Raw genomic sequence first — 17,471 nt, 5'->3', positions numbered from 1 at the left:
GAACTGATCTGGTATCCCAGCCTGCAGCTTGAACTGACTGTGGGACAAATAAAAGATTAGAACAGTGGTAACTGTTCAGGATGTCAGATCATGTGGCTGCAGCCAGGATCTAACATTCTGAACAATTATCTTTATTCCTAATCAGATATTGTCTGCAGTACATACATATGCACACAGAAACACACACACACACACACACACATATATATATATATATATATATATATATATATATATATATATATATATATATGTATGTGTGCCTATATTATATAAATATATATATATATATATATATATATATATATCACATTCTGTGACCTGATGTTCACCGATGACAGTACCATTTTTGCATACAGTTTGCCAAGGCCATAGTTATCCTCTGTGACATTGCCTGTATTGCCCAATTGTATGGTTAAATGCAGACAAGACCAAAGTGATGGCAACCAATGGGTCACAAGCCACAATTCACCTTGGGAGTTCAGATTGAACAAACACAAGAATTCAAGTATCTGGGTTCACTGGTCCAGTAGAAGAATGTGGCATGAACAGCTGAAATACATAGCAGGATTGGACAACCTACTGCAGCATTTGCTCAGAAATGTGGATCCCCCTCAGGCCAGACATGAACAAGCTTGAGGTTTTCCAAATGTAATACATGTGCCAAATCTTGGGAATCTCACTTTGTGACTACATTAGAAATGAGAGCATCTGGACCAAATGTGATCAGCAGCCAATGATCATTGAACAGATCTAGAACAGGAGGATGCACTGGATGGACACCTGCCTCTTGCCATATAGACTGTTATGGAGAGAGCACCCCATGAACTGGAGCGTTCACAAATCTGCACCAAATAAGACTTGGTGTAAACAGATTGAAGAGTACTTGAGAAGCTGCCGACTCAACCTACAGGAGGTCAGAAACATTGCCATGGACCAAACCGCATGGAAAGGCATCATGAAGGAAGTCCAGAATCCAGCAGCACCCACAGCAGTATACCAAAAACAGGGTTGATCACCTTCACCAGCTGCTAGCTAAGGGCAAAAGAAGAGTCACATAAGTGAGAGTGGTTATTGCTGTCCCTGGATAAAAAATGTTAGTTTTATACTACTTATGCTATTTGCTGTAGCTTTTACATCTGTATAGTGTTGGGAATAGTTCATAATTTAATTTAGAGAAATTACTATTGTTTATTTGCAGGGTAATTATTTTTCCTTTTCTTGTATATCATAATATACATCACATGGTTAAGACTGTGTTCTCACTGTACAATACTCTCCAATATTCTTCTTAAACAGAATACTCTCAGCCTCTCACTGAAATGACAAAACAATTTTTCAGCATAACTCCTGCCTTGTACAATCCATTAAGTTGCATATGGGCTTTCTCTTTAGTAACTTCCACCTCTGTAAAATCTTAGAATGTGTGAATGTAACTACATGTAAAAAGAAATGCAACTACTGGAACTCAGTATAATGCTGTTTAAGCAAATGGAGCTTTTCTGCTCGGGCCGCCGCTGAAAATGGGTATTACCTAATCAGACTTTCCCAGTAAACAGAGACAAATACATTTTCATAACCCATACTGCTTCTGTTTCCTCTTTGTTAACTTGAAATATGAAATTCTGGAATGAAAAAGCTTGGCAGTATTTCCTTGAATATACAACTGCCCTTGTTGCACAAGTATAAAAGAATATGTTATAGAGGAAACTAAGAAAACAGAGAGCAAGAAAATGAGATACTCGGCTGGCAACCTAGAATAGGAAAAGAAATGTAGCAGTGTAATTTGAAAAAAAAATAATGCACCTCCCCCCAGCATGAAGGATTTTCCCCCATCTTACATATAAAGGAATGGATGGTTGTCAAACGCTAACTCAAAAATGCACTTTAATGTGTGATTTCTCTTCCACTCTGACTCTCTGTAATGCCCCAACACTGGGCCAGTAAATAAGAGCCTGAATTCTCACCACTAACACCAGTGGGGAAAGTACATTGGGAGGATGACAAGTTACACTCACAGTATTTCCAGATGCAGCTCTCTACATCAAGTGCAGTTTCCCTTAAGAGCGCACAGAGACCACAGTCAGTCTGGGGCTGGTTTCTCCCTCTTTCAACAGATCCCCAGTAAGACTCCTCACTGGCACAGCTATAGAGTTGAGATCTCAGCTGAGTGGCCAAGCCAAGTGCTTCATGCCCCTGCCCAAGTAGCTGACAGACACACACTGATTTATAGACACACACACCTGAGAAAGGCTGGCACAGGTTCTCTATGTCCCCTTCTGCCCAGACTATAAGGTAGTTATTACTGCCACCAGCCACGTCCTTATCAGCTACTTTAAGGCCCTTAACAAAGGGTGTCCCATCTTACTGTGTAATGTTACTATTAATCCATATGGTAGTTTGACCAAAAGCAAGGCTATTAGGAGTGGCCCTCAGTGTTGCCAAATAATTATGCAAGTACTCTCAGAACTTAAATATGTCTCACAAATATCAGCCACAATGAAAAGTTTAAATATATTTAATAATAAATAATAAAAGAACATGAAAATACTCTCTATATAATCACAGTTACTTCAGAGTTCAAAATCACAGAAAATATTTAAAACAACATTGCTGGGCAGTCTCACATAAATAAAGAAAATGTCTAAGCTTTATATTTCTGACTGTATCCAAGAGAAATTACTGTAACCTAGTTAAATTATTTATAGAGCAAGCAGGCAGATATAGTGAGTGGGTCTTCCAGCTGATGCTATCAGGTCAAAGACAAAATACAAAATGCCCAGTTTCTCTCTCAGAGTTTTCTCAAATTAATATCCCAAATATTACTGCTGGGATACTTGCAGAATGACATCATTTCTTGTCATCTGACTTCAGTTCCCAGGCTCACAACCTTTGATGCAGCTGTAGCATTTAGCATCTACCTGTGAAAATACATAGACCTCAGATCTTTTAGCAAATGGTGGAAGTTGTAAAAGAATGTATATTCCTCCACATTTAAAGCCAATACAAAAACTTCTCTAGTACAGACATTCTGTCTCATGTTGACTGAAACTGAAAGATAACATCCTTTTATTACATGGTTATAAAGTAAATTAAGGTTTCAGCTATTCTTCTGAATTTAACTTCTTGTGTTTCAGTTTCCATTGTTAAAATTTATACATCTAAATAGTTACAATAGTGCATATACATTTCTGCTTGGTAATTTACAAAATATCTCCAGCACATGTCTGTACAAACCATCTTATATGACATACAGTTCTAATACATCTGTAACACAAGCATCTTGCATGAAGCATGTTGACATTCACAAATGACACACAGCCACTTACAAAATTCCAGATAGCTGGGGTGGCAGTATCTCCTTCTGTCACATTTCTATATAAATCATATTAATATTCACAAATTACATATAATTATTTGCAAAATTCCAGCTTGCTGGGCTGGCAGTATCTCTGTATCACTATACCACTATACCATACAAGTTACTACAGACTAAAGTCATCGTTGAGTGAATGTGTCTTGGCAAAACTAACACAAAGTAAACAATCTTAAGAACAGAACATTGTTTTCTGTGATATGCACAGCTTTATAGTTCCTAGGTTCATAGGTGTGTACTAGGCTAATGGCCCTGGAACCTTTACTAGCCTAGCCCATAGGATTGCCCTGGCATTGTGCCACCTGACCTTAGTTCCCAGTGCCTCTGTTGAGAGCTACTGGAATGATCCCTTGGGTGAATTTTCTATTTCCCATCCACTCATCAAGATTTCTGTTGAAGAGGGCCAGTGAGGTGCTCTGCTTGACATGTATGGGAAGTCTATTCCATAGCATGGGCAGTCTCTGGGTTATGAACCTGTCCCTCCAGCTTGTTCTGTTGATTGTGGTAATTAGGTTGACTTCTCTGGAGTGTATCGTGTGGAGGGATTGGGATGTCTTTAGATGTAGCATTTCTAACAGAGCTGGGTTAGACATGCCTTTGTAAGTCAAGCAGAGATCGCCTCTAAGTAGGCGATATGAGACAGAGAATAGTTGGAGTTTTTTGAGTCTGTCCATATAGGACAAGTGTTTAAGGCCTAGGATCCTCTTTGTGAGGTACTTTTGCAGCCTCTCCAGTTGTTGCAGGTGTCTAGTGAGGTGCATGCCAAATGGGGCATTGTACCCAATGATTGGCCTAATGTGGGAAGAGTAGAGGGAGACAATGACCTCATTCTTCCTGGATGCAAAACCCTTAGTAATGAGATGTGCCACATAGAAGGATTTTCTGACCACAGTGACAATGTGGTGGTCTAAATAGAGGTTGCTGTCAATCTGTGTTCCCAGATCTATTATAATGCCTTCTGTGTTCAGTGGGTTACCATCAATGTGTTAATTAATGGGAACTGGGTTTTTCCCGAAAGGGATGACACATTTATTGGCATTGAGCTTAAGGCCATGGTTCTGACACCAGTCTGTCTCAGTGAGGGCTTTCTGTAGGATGTCAACATAACTTGGGGAGTTAATTATGGCTCCCAACTTGCAATTGTCTGCCAACTTTGTCAGCCAGAGTCTCTTCATGTTGGCTTGGACTTCAGAGAAGTAGATGCCAAACAGGAGATGACCCGGGACCGAACCCTGTGGGACTCCACTCATGACTGGTCGGCAGTCTGACTTGGAGTCAGCTACTTACACACTGTGAGTTCTGTGAGCCAGTTTGCAACCCACCTAGCTTAGTGAGTTTTTCTATAATTCCAGAGTGGGGAATGGTATCAAAGGCCTTGGCCAGATCAAGGTAGGCTGTTTGAACCACCTTGCCTTCATCCACAGCTCTGATGACTGACTCAAAGAAGTTGACCAGGTTGAGCAGGCAATGATCTACCCTTCACAAAACCAAACTCTGTGGGGTCCAGAGTTTGGAGATTCCCTATATCCTTGTTTATTAGGTCCATGATGATGTGTACAATAGCTTTGCATATCAGAGTCGTCAGGCTAATGGGGCGATAGTTCCCAGGGTCTGTAGTCACTCATCCTTTGTAGAGAGGGATGACTGTAGCAGTGCGCCATTTGGTAGGGACAAAGCCTGAGGAAAGGCTGTGATTGAACAGGGCACATAGGTGAGGTGCCAGTTCACTCTGTAGTTCATGTAGAACACTACCAGGGATACTGTCAGTCCCATAAAAGCTGTATTCCTGGCCTTGGACGGTTCTGTTTTAACCTGTGGAGCAGTAATACTGGGTGCCTGGCAATCTACTGGCATTGTGATCGGTCCTTTGGTGGGGGAGAGAGGGGTCAAGTTGGCACTGAATCTGTCAGCCAGTATATCGGCAATATCTGTTGGCTCAGTATAGGAGGTGCCATTGTGCAATAGCTCTGAGCAAATTTGGGTATTGAAGTGGAGATTTTGTACATAACTATAGAAGGTCTTGTGGTTGTCTTTACTATCTGCTGCAATTCTGTTTTCATAGCTAGCTTTAGAGAATTTGATGAGGGATCTCAACTTTTTGTTGAGGCTGATGAGGGAGTTTTTCCAGTCTTGTGACTTCACCTTATTCTGCATCAGTTTCCTCCTCCTATTGTAGAGTTTGTTTATGGCAGGGGACCACCAGATTGGCTTCCTTTTTTGGAGGAAAGGGTCTTGGTACACTAAAATCCTCTTGAAGTAGCCTATTTTATCTTCCTACCAACATATTGCTGTAACTTCATGCAATCCATGCTTTTAGTTATGATACTTGTCTTTGAGTATTTAAAGTGATAACATCAGATGTATTTTACTCCCTCCTTCCCAGAAAGAGTAACTGAGCAGTGGTGAGGTCTCATTTTGCAGAATTCTGGTATTCCTTATATTAAGTAAGAAATCTGAAACAAAGTCAAATAAATATTATCCCTTTACATCTGCCTACGAATCTGTTTAAAAGTCGTCTTAACAAATCCCTTTTCTTGTACATTAAATTGTTCGGTAGATATTTCTGTCCATATCTGAGGGCTCTTTTACTGTCACTATGTATGCTCTTTGGTAATTCTACTCATCCAGGACACCCTGAATGAAATCCATAAAATGAAGGTATTCTATAATGACTAAGTGTACAAAATTGTGCTGAGACAAATCACACTGTAATAAATACCCTAAACTGTTCTTCCCTTTTCACTGGCTTTTTGGGACTAGCCTTACCAGTTTACTACTAATAACACACAATCTGAAGTAGTTAACTTAATTTATCTGCAACCTGTGGGTATTCGGATCCATATCGGATCCGAGCCGGCAACATTTTATCAAGCATCTGCTCCAACCTCCTCTCCTTACCCATAATCCCTCACCTCTCCTACCTTCCCTCAGATCTCATTTGCCGCTTCATGCGTACGCATCATGGTCTCTATAGCTCCAGGTTGGGTAGTGTAAGTGGAACTTTTGATTCTTTAGTTAGTGTGTGAGTGTAGTTGTTTATGATAGCCCTTCCTCCCCTTTGCCTTGTCGTCGGTTTGTTAAAAAAAAAAAAGTAGTTAGAAAGTTTGTTTCTTTCTTGAATAGAGTAGGCTTAGCCCCAACCCCTGAGTGTGCATGTCTCTAGTTTAGCGTTTGGCTAAGTGGAGTGTATTATAGCTAACCAGCCTAAACCAATGTTCAAGAAATGCACAGAGTGTGGCCACAAGCTTTCACCGGCTGATGGTCACACTCTGTGTGTTATTTGCCTTGGCGTTCCACATCTTAGTTTGCCATGTGCTGTGTGTGCAGGGTTCAATCCCAGAGCCCTTAAAGAAAGGAAGGCAAAACTGGTAGCCAAGGGCCTGCTACCAGTTTCTACCTTAGAGACAACAGCCTCGACATCGGCTCCTGTAGCCGATCAACCCCCTCAGGCTGGGACGCAACCTCCCTCTAAGCCTGCTGAGGTGGGGACAAAAGCTGCAGATAAGGACAAACAAAAGAGAGAGAAAAGGGTAGAGAGGCAGCGCAAGCAATCTACTGAGCGGGAGCCTTTTCCCAGTCCACCGGTGAAAGTTGTTAGGACCACTTCTCCTCGGCTCCATTCCCTGAGGTTCTCCCCAGAGCTAATGTAGCCCTTGGATCAGAGGCCTTCTTTGAGGTCATCTCATAAGACCAGATCTGAGTCGGTCGCCTCCTTGCGGTCGACTCAGAGTCTATTGAAGCTTGACATGGACAGAATGATGCGTAGATTCATTCGGACCCAAATCCAAATGGGAGTCTTGCCAGGGACCTCTATGCCCTTCTTCCATCCTATCTCTCCTTCCTCGATCTGACCATCAGTCTCTGGGTTTATGGATCCGAGGATCCTCGGAGCTGGGGGTTCAGCACCAGTGGTTCCGCAAACATTGATGCCGACCATTACCTTGAGTTCCTCGGATCAGACTTGTTTGGATCCGAGCAACTCTCGAGGCCGAGAACAGGGAGACCGATCCAAGGGAATGGAGATGCCTTCGGCTCTGACTTTGTCGGATCCGAGCCGTTCCTTCGGAACCCTAGCTAATTTGGCCTCGGCCCCGATCCTCATGACGGAGCCAGGGAGAACTTCTTCCTTGTTGGTTGTCAAGGAGGTGCATTCTCCTTCGGCCTTCGACGTGGTGGAGAGGGTTCACTCCCAGGGATTGAGACCCCAGCCCATTGCCTTGGACTCCATCCAGGCTGCCTTGGATTTGGTCACGACTCCCATCAGCTTGTTGCAGGGACAGCCCGTGCCAGAGGACCACCAGCTGGATCCCATTGTGGAACCCCCCATGACTTACGAGCCCTCTTCAGAGAGTCCCACTAAGGAGGCCCCACGTAAGCATTCATGTAAGAGGAGGCATATGGACTCCCCCGAGTCCCTCACAGAAGATACTGACGTGGATGAAGGTGAGGGTTTGCCCAGATCACCTCCCAAGGATGTCTCCTTTGGAGACATCATAGAAATCCTCTGCCAGAGGGGAGGTTGGTCAGCCCCAAAGCCCTCAACGGATGAATAAATATTCTTGGAGGCCTTTGGCATGGGCCCATCTACATCCTGGGTGTCCCCTCCTGCAGATCCATTAGTGGATCTTATCACCATGTGGGCATGGAAGGAGCCTGACACCATAGAGCCAATAACCAAATGCCCAGACAGGATCCGTTTTCCTCCCACAGACAGACAGGCTTGGTACAAGGGATCCCCTGTGGATGCTATGGTGGTGGCTGCCACCGAGAGAGAACTGGTTCAGGAAAGTTCTTCTGTCCACCCTCCGGACAAAGAGTCTAGGGCAGTGGACCACTTTGGGAAGCGAGTTTTTTCTTCAGCGACATTTTCCATACGGGCGCTGAATTATTTGGCGCACACATTCAACTCCAGCGAGACCTGGTCACGGAATTCACTGTGTCGCCCCCAGAGTCCTTGTCACCAGAGGACAAGTGGCTGTTCTCGGTGAAAATGTCGACTCTGAAATATGTTTCTAACACGTCCATGCATCTTCTTTCCCGTGCCACAGAAGGAGCGACTAGGGTGGCTGGGACTGGCATAGCTATGAGGTGGCACACCTGGCTCAGACTATATCAATTCACAGATCCCTTCAAGGCGTCTTTCATGAATGCTCCCTTTGACGGTTCCTCCCTTTTTGGGAAGACAGTTCGTGACACCTTAGTCTAGAGCGAGAAGGACAAGAAGACACTGTCTGCCATCAGAGTCTGCTTCTCTAGCCCTCAAAGATCTTTTTCTAGGAATCAGAGAGGACAGAAGAAGATGTGGTTCAGAAAATCTCAGTTTTCCCGTGACACTCAGGATAACTCATCCCCTAGAGGCAGAGGGGGACAAGACAGACGCCACCCCAGAGGTAGAGGGTGTCCGAGGAACTTTGGGTCAAGGGAGACCTTCTTGGACTGACCAGCGCAGCATCCCTGAGGGGTTACTCGACTGTCCTACTCTGCAGACAGTCGGGGAAAGATTGTCATTGCACCTAATGGCTTGGGAGTCCATCACGATGGACCGTTGGGTGCTCCAAATAATATCCAGAGGATACTCCATCTCATTCATCACCCCACCTATACAATCAAATCACCTCCCGGATGTCCCACCCACTCAAAGGGAGGCCACAGTGCACGGGATTTCAAAGCTGCTTTACAATCGGGCCATCAAATTGGTCCCTCCAGATCAGTCCAGATTAGGCATTTACTCCAGGTTCTTTTTAGTGCCAAAATAGACTGGGGACCTCAGACCCATATTGGACCTGTCTACCCTGAACCTGTCAGTAGCCAAGCAGAAATTCTGGATGTTCACCTTACAGTCCATCCTACCTTATCTCTGAGGATGCGACTGTATGTGCTCGATAGACCTCCAGGACGCTTACTACCATATCAAGATTTGCAGAAGCTCCAGGAGATTTCTTCACTTCCGGCTGGGAGCCAATCATTTCCAGTTCAAAACTCTACCCTTTGGTCTCACCACAGCCCCCAGGGTGTTTACCAAGGTTATTGCAGTAGTAGCGGCTCACCTGAGACTTTAGGGAATTCAGGTGTTTCCTTACCTAGACGGTTGGCTCCTTTCTGTTACCACCAAGCATCTACTTTGCATGGCCAGAGGCTCCTTCATGCATCTCTCAGTCAATCTAGGGATCACCATCAACATCTCCAAGTCCTGCCTAAATCTGACACAGACCTTGGAATTCCAATGAATACGAACCACAAAAACCAGGAAATAAACACAGAAAAGATCCAAATAGGAGCAAAACCAACGCCAAAAGATCCAAACCTTGCTGAAACACAGGACAAATTTATTACAGTAAAGCGCTTTTCGTCTGTGTGGTACACAGACTTCTTCAGACAAAAATTACATCAGTTAATCACACCTTAAATACATCACTAAATTATACAATCAATCAATCAAGGATAATTAGGTTAAACTAAATTAGTAAAGTAATAAATATTACCTACGCGTACAAATTAAATTCTAAAACATTGTGAATGGGTGTATATTTAAAAGTAGTCTACCAGAAAATGGCTACACTTAAAATAAATTACAAAAATAAAATATATAAATGTATGTATCAGGAAAGTATGCAGTAAGATTACTACTTGAAATAAGTAACAATAAGTGCAAACACAATCCCAGAAACGAACATAACATGAGACAGTGTGGACTGTTAACCACATAAACTCTTTCTTTAAGGTATTGATCTTGTGTTTAACCTATTAGTAAATGTCAATATGTATACTTATGTATAATAGTACATAAAAAATACTTCAAAAAAATACTTCAATTCAAATCAAAATGTGTATATAATAATAAACTTAAATACACTTGAATACGCATGTATACATTTAAATTAAAATTTGCATTTAAGCAAAATAAAAGATGTAAATATAAATATACACCCATTCACAATGTTTTAGAATTTAATTTGTATGCGTAGGTAATATTTATTACTTTACTAATTTAGTTTAACCTAATTATCCTTGATTGATTGTGTAATTTAGTGATGTATTTAAGGTGTGATTAACTGATGTAATTTTTGTCTGAAGAAGTCTGTGTACCACACAGACGAAAAGCGCTTTACTGTAATAAATTTGTCCTGTGTTTCAGCAAGGTACAGACCTTGGAATTCATAGGAGCATGGTTGGACACTCAACTATTACAAGTGTTTCTCACTCAGGACAGGATCCAGAACCTATGGATCCATGTGTCAGTGATCCTTGGCCCCAGGACACCGATGGTGAGTGACATTCTCTGTGCCCTAGGCTCCATGGCAGCAGCAATTTCAATTCTACCATGTGCATACCTTCACATGAGGGTGCTTCAGTGGACCTTGGCAGTACAGTGGTCTTGGTTAGACCTCCCCATGGACTACCCTATATGGATCAGCAAAGCCTGCAAGACTTCTTCTTTGGTGGCTCCAATTGCTGGAAATCTTGGCAGGTTGCCCATTCTTAACATCCCCAGTCCAAGCCACAGTGACCATGAATGCCTCTCAGCTCGGGTCGGGGGGCACTTTTTGGGAAGGACAGTCCAAGGCACGTGGTCCCAAACCAATACCAGATTGCATATCAATGTTCTGGAGATAAGGGCAGTCTTTTTAGCATTGCAAGCCTTTCACACTGTTCTCCCCCCGGGAATGATTGCAGTTCAGTCAGACAACATGTCCGTTGTCTGGTACATCAACAACAAGGAGGGACCAAATCTTACCCTCTCTGCTGCGAGAACATGAGAGTGTAGGAGTTGGCAATTTCCACCAGTTGGTTTCTGATTGCAATGCACATCCCGGGATGTACATCCCGGGATGCTCCAACATTTTAGCGGACAGATTGAGTCGGGCTTTTCTAATGCCATATGAGTGGTCTCTAAAACAGTCAATAGCGGAGAAGATATTCCTAGAGTGGGGTCACCCTTGCTGCAATCTCTTCGCATCTCCTTCCAACGCAAAGTGCAGCGAGTTCTTAGCTCTAATCCCCTCCCCAGGGGACTCCCCCAGAGATGCTCTAGTCCATGCTTGGCCTCCCGGGTTACTGTATGCCTGTCGGCCACTACCTCTAATTCTGAAGTTTCTTCAGAAAGCACACCGACTGGGGTACAAAGTGATCCTCATTGCCCCGTTCTGGCCACATCGTGTGGTTCCCCTTCCTCTGGTCTCATGCTCTAACTCCTCCACAGATTCTAGATCTCTGCCCGGATCTCATATCCCATCCCTCGGGCATCAGTCCACCCGATCTGGACAGCCTCAAGCTGACAGCTTGCTTACTCCAGTTCCCCTGATCACGAGGACTCCCAGTTTATCATCTTTGGCAAAGAGTATTCTGGTGGCATCCCTCAAAGCTTCCACTAGGAAGGTTTACCACAGCAAATGGAAACACTTCTCTATTTGGGCTTCTCAGAGAAACATAGATCCATTTACTGCCCCGGTTCCTGCAGTCTTGGAGTTTTTGTCATATATTTTTCAACAAGGGGCTAGTTCCTCCATAGTGAAAGTACAACTGGGAGCCATATCTAATTTTCATATAGGCGAAAATTTGAATGCTCTGGCCTCCTTGAGATTGTGAAAGGCATTTCTAAAAGGTACTTTTCTCTTGAGTCCCCTGGTTAAGAATTCCGTCCCCCCTTGGGACCTTACTGTAGTTCTGCAGGCATTGGTGGCACCCCCTTTCGGACCAGCAGCATCAGTAGACCTAAAATTTCTGTCCTGGAAGACAGCCTTTTTAGTAGCCATTACTTCAGCTAAAAGGGTTTCTGAGATCCAAGCTTTGTCTGCCGTGCCCCCCTACTTGATTTTTCGTAAAGACAGGGCTTTGCTTCACATGAACCCTTCTTTCTTACCAAAAGTGGCTTCTGAATCTAACATTAACCAGATGATTAATCCGCCTGTGTTCTTTCCAAATTTCCAGAACAAGGGTGAATATAAGCTGCACTTGCTAGATGTTCATAGACAGCTTTGTTTCTATCTACACAGGACTAAGCAATTTTGTAAGTCTGACCAATTCGTGTCCTTTTCTAGACCCTTTTTGGGGAAGGCCATTTCCAAGGTCTCCTTAGCCAGTTGGATTACACAATGTATACTGCAAGTCTATAGGGATAAAGGCCTATCCCCATCTGGTCCTATTAAAGCCCATTCCACGAGATCTATGGCAACTTCTGCTGCTTTTTGGTCTAGGGTTTCTCTGGATGATATCTGTGCAGCAGCGACCCGGGCTAGGTCACATACATTCATCTCTCATTATAAATTGGATTTAATCTCTAGAGAGAGAGCATCCTGTGGCTCTGCGGTGCTCAGGAATATCCTTCCATGAGGGCCTCCCAGGAGTTTTGGTAGCTGGGGACTCTGTCCCACAGGTTGCAGATAAATTAAGTTAACCACTTCAGATAAAGAAGTTATGTACTCATCATAACGTTCCATCTGAGTAGTTATACTTCGTTTTCTGCAACCGTCCTTCCCCCGAACCTGTTCTAGGTTAATGTTATTGAGCTAATAGTTTTATTAGTGGCAAACTCGATCTGAGGGAAAGTAGGAGAGGTGAGGGATTATGGGTAAGGGGAGGAGCTTGGAGCAGATGCTTGATAATATGTTGCCAGCTCAGATCCAATATGGATCCAAATACCCACAGGTTGCAGAAAATGAAGTATAACTACTCAGATGAAACATTATGGTGAGTACATAACTTCTTTTTTTTAAATGTGTACACGCACACACATACTTTCTGAATACAACACCCCATTTGGTATGTACCTCTCAGGACATCTGCAACAACTGGAAAGGCTACAGAAATACCTCACTAAAAGAATCACAGGCCTAAAGCAGATGCCCTATGCTGACCATCTAAAAAAACTCCACCTATATTCTGTCACATATCGTCTACTCAGAGGCGATTTCTGCTTAACATACAAGGCCATGTCAAACCCAGAGCTGATGGGCATGCTACACTTAAAGAAATCCTAATCCCTCAGAGAGAGATGCTCCAGGGATCTAAACTTTGTCATCACAATGAACAAAACATGCTGGAGAGATAGGTTCCTGACTGAGAGACTCCCCAGAATCTGGAATAGACTTCCCGTACATGTCAAGCAGAGCACCTCTTTGGCCCTCTTCAAAGGGAACCTTGATGATTGGATGGGAGATGGGAAATTCACCCCGGGGATCATTTCAGTCACCCTGCTAGACGGGTCCAGAAGTAGTACGACATTCTATAATAATTTAGGATATAATTCAAAATGTGCTTCCTTACACCAGAAAGAGAACGGAATAGAGGGAAATAGTCCTCAGAACAGCTGCAGCATAATTCACAGTAAGTGATACCTGATAAGCAAATTAAATTATAAATATATTAACTCCCTAAATCAGACAAGGCATCCCATTGCCTCCTTAATAATTAAGGGTAAGACTGTAACTGATAAAATGGTGGCTGGCATTTAATCTAACATTCTGGTCCTTGGATGTGCAGTCCACTAATAGCATGTAAAAATCAAAGCTGGCATATTCTCTTCTATATCTGATGTTTTAATCTCAAATTCATTAAAATAAAGTTGGTAGGAAAACGTCTGCAGGATCTGACATTAACATAGCTGTATTAGTAAAACAATATTCAGCAAAAGCTGTGTCTAATATTACATATAATACTTAATTAGCTAATGATGAGTCTTCCACAATCTAAATATCACACCCATTTTTAAAGAGTGATGAACCATAAATTCACAACCACAGACCAATTAGTCTGATGTCATTGATTGACTAATGCTTGGAAAGATGCATAGTTCAACTTTAAAAATCCTTTAATTCCAGTTTCATTGACATTCATCGACATTTGTTGTAGGAAGTTCAGCAATTACCAAATTACTTACATTTTTTGAAGAAACCAATTTTGCTGATGGACCTATGACTTACTACTGAATTCATCATGGGTATAGCGAAGGCATTTTATACATTGCACTATTTTTCAGTACATGTTGCATTAAAATGTGTAAATATAATTCGTACTTAGTGTGATGCCCCTGCACTGGCACAGTAATCAAGGAGCCTCAGTTCTCACCACTGGCAACAGTGAGGGACATACACAATGGTAGGGATGACAAGTACACACACAGTAAAGTACAATTTCCCTTAAGAGCACACAAAGATCACAGTCAGTCTGGAGGCTGGTTTTTCTTCCTTTCTCCAGATCTTCAATAGGACTCCCCACTGGCACAGCTATAGGGTTAAGATCTCAGCTGAGGAGTCAAGCCAAGATCTCCAGCACCCTCTCTGTCCAACCAGTGCTTTATGTCCCTGCCCAGGTAGCTGACACATACAGACTCTGAGATTTGATTTATACACACACACACCTGGGGAAGGCTGGCACAGGTTTATTAGCTATGCCCCCCTTCTGCCCAGACTATAAGATAGTTATCACTGCCACCGACCCCTAATTATCAGTTACTATAAAGGCCCTTAGAAAGGGTGACCAGTGCTACTGTGGTGGTGTTTCTGCTTTTCCCGGTTAGGGGTCGCCACAGCGGAACTCCGGTCCACTAATGATTGGCAGTAGATTTTTACAGTGCCGAGGTGCCAACCCGACATCCAACCTTCAGTGAAGGCATGCCCATTCACTCATGTCTTTCGAAATGTTACTGTGTAATGTTACTATTATCCAAATGGTGTGACCAAGACCAAGACTATTTAGGAGTGGGCATGTACAGTGTCACCACATAGATATGCAAGTACTCTAGGAGCTTAAATATGTTTCACAAATATCAACCACAAAGATAGGTTTAAATATATTTAATAATACATAATAAAAGAACAAAACAATACTCAATAAGTGCAGTAACTACAGAGTTCAGAATCACAGGAAATATTTTAAAACAACATTGCAGGACAATCTCAAAAATACAGAAAACATCTAAACTAATCTTTACTATATTCCTATCTATATCTAAAAGAAATTACTTTTCCTTAGTTACTTACTATTAGCAAGGCAACTGCAGATGATGGTGTTTCTAGGTCCAAGACAAGATACAAAATGCACAGACTTTCTCTGAGAGAGTTCTTAAATTAATAATCAACATTATTGCTGTGTTAGCTTGGATGTCATCACTCTTTTTCACTTGACTTCAGTTCCCAGGCTAAACAGATACTTAGAATTTAAAACCTCGGTGACAACAATACATATTTCTCAGAAATGTGCAGCTGCTAGGAGGTCATAGAGCAATAAAAACACTTTTACATTTGAAACCTAGTAATTATTTATGTTTCAAGACAATAGGAACACCTCTAGCTCTAGACATTGTGTCTGCTTATGGAGAGCGAACACAATCATAAAACATTTTACTTTTCAACTTATTTTCTTGAAATTTTGCAAGCTAACTCTGTATGTTCCAGCTTCTACTATTAAAACATACATTTGCACAGGTATATAGTTTATATACATTTCTGTTCTTTTCCAGTAGGGTACACTGTGGTTACATTCTTGAAGTTCTCTTACATTTGTAGGACAAGCATATGAATCATATTACTATTCACAAATGGCACGATTATTTACAAAATTCCAGATAGCTGGACTGGCAGTATTTCTCTGGTGTCACATTTCTCCCCTTCGTGAAAACTCAAGCTAGTTTTTAAAGTGACCCTTGAGAAACATTGCTTAAGTGGGTTGAGCCTATCTGGGAATACCTTACCCCATTCCATGTCTGGGGATTCCAGCTTGCCTTGGCATTGCTGACCCCAGTACCATGCTGCACTGTCCCATCATATGCCTGCAACCCTAGGCTCCACCATAGTAATTTGGGATTTTCCTGGGTGGCTGCCTGTAGCCATAGACCCCCCTCAGACTCCTTCTGCTTTGTACTGCAAATACTTAGCATAAGGGCCTCCCTGTCATGGTAAGGCTTCATCATGTTAACATGGTACATTTTGTACCGCTTCTTCTTGCCTAACAGTTCTACCATGTAGTTAACATCACTGACCTTTCTTACCACCTTATAGGGTCCCTCCCAAGCTGCTTGCAGCTTGTTGTGTCTGACAGGAATGAGAACCATTACCTGTTGCCCTACAGCGTACTCTCTAGCTTAAGCATTCATGTCATACCAGACCTTTTTCTGCTGTTGGGCTTCAGCCAGGTTCCCCTGGGCCAAGCCCATGAGTTCCCTGAGCTCTGTCCTGAAGTTTAGGACATATGCCACAACAGTTCCTTGTGGCATTCACACACACTCTCCCACTCATCTTGAATCAAATCTAGAGGTCCCCTCACCCTATGCCTATATAGCAACTCAAAGGGCAAAAAACCTGTGGAATCATGGGGCACCTCTCTGTAAGCAAATAACAGATGAGACAGATATTTGTCCCAGTCCCTCTTAAACTGGTCTGCAAATGCTCATAACATCGTCTTGAGTGTAGAGTTGAACCTGTCAACAAGACCATTAGTTTGGGGATGGTAGGGGGTGGTCCTTAGGTGCTTCACCCCAAAGTACTTCCACAGACAAGCCAGCAGATCTGACATGAAATTGGCACCTCAGTCAGTCAGTATTTCATTTGGAAAACCTACCTTGCTGAAAATTTCTAACAAAGCATTTGCCACCTTTTCTGCCTCAATGGAGGGCACAGCCACTGCCTCAGGGTATCTGGTAGCATAATCTACTACTACTAGGATATAGTTTTTCCCTGTGGAACTTGGGGTATTCAAAGGCCCCACAATATCCATAGCTACCTTCTGAAATGGCTCCTTAATCACATGCAAAGGCATCAAAGGAGCTTTCACCTTGTCTCCTGCCTTGCCTACCTTTTGGCACTGCTCACAGGTCCTGCAGTAAGTACCCTGTTACATCTCTGGAAATCTCAGGCCAATAGAAGTTCTGCATAATGCAGCTCTTTGTACATTTTATGCCTATATGACCTGCAAAGGGAATATCATGGGCTATGGCTAGAAGTGCCAGATGGTAGGCTCTGGGCACTACCAACAGCTGTATTCTCTCACCTTCTAGCCCTCCCTCAGGCGTCCACTCTCTATACAGTAACCATTTGTCCCAGTATACAGAGTCCCCTTTCCTTTGCGAATCAGGTGCTTCACTGGCTACCTCTCTCTGGCC

This window comes from Protopterus annectens, chromosome 8.part0, assembly GCF_019279795.1.
Source record: "Protopterus annectens isolate FY-2018-M chromosome 8.part0, PAN1.0, whole genome shotgun sequence".
Taxonomy (NCBI): Eukaryota; Metazoa; Chordata; order Ceratodontiformes; family Protopteridae; genus Protopterus; species Protopterus annectens.
This window is presented reverse-complemented; position numbering follows the sequence as displayed.